Source organism: Sminthopsis crassicaudata, chromosome 2 (assembly GCF_048593235.1).
Source record: "Sminthopsis crassicaudata isolate SCR6 chromosome 2, ASM4859323v1, whole genome shotgun sequence".
Lineage (NCBI taxonomy): Eukaryota > Metazoa > Chordata > Mammalia > Dasyuromorphia > Dasyuridae > Sminthopsis > Sminthopsis crassicaudata.
The window spans coordinates 217,050,468-217,054,145 of NC_133618.1; positions in this window are offsets into that span (position 1 = coordinate 217,050,468).

A 3,678-nucleotide genomic window follows, 5' to 3' on the forward strand; every position below is an offset into this window, starting at 1 on the left:
GTTTTCAGTGGACAGAAAGTCCTGACAGCTGAGTGAGCTACTGAGGTCTATCTGCAAAGACTTTAGTTGATAGACGCTTATTATATTGGCCATTTTAGTGGGGGTTGGGAAGCCTGAGCTGGGCTACCCAAACAAGTCAAAATGGGGGCTGAGACAACTGGAGCAGATCAGAACCAGTGGGGGCTGGGAGAGCCTAAACTGGCTCAGATCCAGTGGTCCTGGGACAAACCCGGATCTCCTATTGGAATTCAAAGGGATGCTTTTTGACCAGGATTTGTGAATCAAAGGCTCCAGCATCCAGGAAAAAACAACTTTGTCTGGGGAGGATATACCTCAGCCAGGAGGGGCTGGGAATCTGAAAGGAATCACAGATCAATAGAAAATATAATTTCTTAAAGGGACCCCCAATGCACTTCATTGCTTTCAGTAGGTTATATTTTAGTCTCTGAGACAAAACACACACATGTACTATGGCTGTCTCAAAGTGGCTTGTAGAAAGACAAAGAGAGATGCCTTTAGAATTTCTCTTCCTCTTTTCTCATTCCTCTCCAAGAGAGACTTTAATTCCTGCCAGTTTAATAAAAAACAAGAAGCTGGGATCAAAAGGTGGTTATTCTGCTCTCTTTAAAGAGAATGCTTACTAGACTAGAATTATCTGTACCCTTAAATGTTGTTTGTATAAGGAAAGGAACTCTAAGATTTCAAGGAGCACTCCTGATTGCTTTTCATTAGTTTAGAGACACCTCAGCCTCTATATTCAAGTTTGACTCCCTTTCCTCCAAATATCAGCTCCATAATGAACAAGTATAACAAATAGCAACTAGTTCATTTATCTAAAAATATATTAAAACAGAAACTGAGGAAGATAATAATGAGGTGAGAGAATTGAGGGTAAGAGATCCCCTCTGGTCCATGAGGCAGATCCCTTGCAAAAGAATTCACAAACCCGAAGTCTGTATAGCAAAAAAGGAATTTATTTTCACTAAGAAGAAAGCTTTCTTAGTGGACAAAACTCCTGATTAGGAATTTGGCAAAGATTCGGGATTCAGAATCCTCTCATTAGCCCTCTGAAGCTTGGGGCTTCAATTCAATTCAAAATTGAATGAGATTACTTAACTAGGAGTTTGAGCCACTCAAAAGGATGTTGACTATGCCCCAGACTGAGATTTCCAATTGAATGAGATTACTTTTTTTGGGAAAGGTGTGCCCCTCCCAGGGGAGAGCTTGAGACCTTGAATCACCCTTTCCCCCCAAATTAAAGGGGACACAGTTTCAGGGCTCCCCCAAAGGTTAAATGGAACACAATTTACATCAATAACACATGAGAATACTTATCAGACAATATAGATTGAAGGAGTTCTTCCTCTGTCAGTGAATATCTCAGTTCAATGAAAGCTCATCTGGAGGAAAAATTCCCTAAAGGCTCAGTATGGCAATGTGGGTAATGACATGATAAAGACTACCAGTTTCCATCATTTTAACTTCTTCAGAATCTTTCTCTCTCTTCAACAACCTGAAGAAAATTTGATATTGTGGATCTTCTCTCTCTAATTTGAAGGCTAAAAGAAACTTAGTTTCTCTCTTCTATCATTTTCACCAATTCTGCCCTACCTCCTCATGAAAGCACAGGACTTTGGGTCTCAGGTTATACATGTAATACCATTTAGGATATGACTAAATTTACAGTGAGTAAGCAGCATAGATAAGAGTTTGTTGATTTTTTTTTTTTAAATTAGGGCAGGACAGTGTGAATTTTGGTAATCAAGAAGTCAAGATAGGGAAAGGAGGATCTAAGTAAACAGAATAAGAAAAGATCAGGCAGACTTAGAAGATAACTGGGATTGATACATGAGTGCCAAGATTTTATGGTGAAGTCATAGCTGGAAACTGGGAAATAAGAGTTGATTGAGGGAATGGTAATGAAAAATTAAATAATTCAGGAATCCAAAAGTTTGGTTGTACATCATAGAGAATCAAAAGAAAACTGTACTACTTACTCTCAGGGTTATTTTGATCAAGTCCATTCCTCTTTCAGTCCAAGTTTTTTCCTATGAAAAAATAGGTTTAGATGATCTCTACTTTTTAGTCTATCTCAGTGTTATCTCTCTGTGATCCTAAGATGTTTATTTATTTAGTCAGTCAGTAAACATTTATGAAGTACTTACTATATGTCAGGTACCATGCTAGTGATGAGGAGTAAATTGTGGTCTAAACAGAGATGGGTCAGTTCCTTTTCTCTCTCTCCTTCCTTCCCCAAAGTAACCAAGGGCAGGGTCGGCAGCAAAGGAATTTGCTACTTAATGCTGTATGGAAACATAGTCTTTATTGATTAGAATGGAAACACCGGAGAGCCGGTGGGCAAAATGGCTGCATGGTACAAGGCCATTTTTGCAAAGAATAGATTTTTGAGTTCTCTCTTTTATACCAGAGCATAATCATTCAGCCTGAGAGTGATGTAAGGAGGTCCTGGAGAGTGATGTAAATAAGATAAGGACTCTCTTGTTATCTTTTGGGGACAGACAGAAGTCTCTTCCCAAAAGGAATTTCCTGATGCCATTTGGTCTGTCTGAGCAGATTAGAATGGGGGCTGTAAAACCCCGACCAGCTCAGATAGCCCAAACTAGTTTGACCAGATCTTGTGTCAAAGGTCCAAGTCCCAAAAGAAGTTGGAGATCAAACAAGGAATATCAAGGGGCTACTGCCCTCAACACTAGGAATACAAAGAAAGGTGAAAAATATTCCTTGTTCTCTAAAAGCTCAGTCTAAAGAAGGAGACAACATGCAAATGACTATGTATAGACAAGCTATGGATAAGTTGGAAGTTTATATGAATAAATTGGAAATAATCATCCCAAGGAAGGCACTAGATTTAAGGAGAATCTAGAAAGGCTTCTTTAGAAGGTAGGATTTTAGCTGGGATTTGAAGGAAGCCAAGGATGTTAGGAGATAGAGATGAGGATGAAGATATCCAATGCAAACATTAAGCCAAGGAATGAAGTATTTTACAGGAAGATCAGTAAGGAAGTCATTGTCCTCAAATTGCAGCATTCATGAGGAGGGGGGACTATATTAGGAATGTTTTCTATTCCACTAGAATGTAAACTCCTTGAAGACAGGAATTTTGTTGTTGCTGTTGTTGCATTCTGGCATTTCAGTACTTAGCAATGACTGCCTTAGGGGCAGCTAAGTGGCCCAGTGGGCAAGATATCCAGATATGATGTCAGGAAGACTCATCTTTGTGAGTTCAAATATGGCCTCAGAAACTCATTGGCTGCATATCTCTCAGGGGAGAAAAAAACCTAACTGGGTTCACAAAGAGTAAAACATAAATGAAAACAACAACAAAATAATAACAAAAACAACAACACATATTTTACCCAAATCCCGTAATAGTTTTGATGTCTTTTGCTATGTCTTTTTATTCTGAAAGGCTTTAATTCCATTGTACTTTGAAGAATATTAGTTTTGCCTATTTTATGATATCTATTAAAAACATTATAATTTTTATGGATAATGTTTAGATTGTGAGGAAACAGTTCTATAATAGTCCTAATTCAGCATTTTTTGTTTGTTGAATCCTCAAGGATATTTGAAGTTTTATATTTGTAGTACAACAATTACTGTCTGCTTGATACCAAGTTGTGTTTGCCATGAATAGGATTGTATTACATAGTTTCT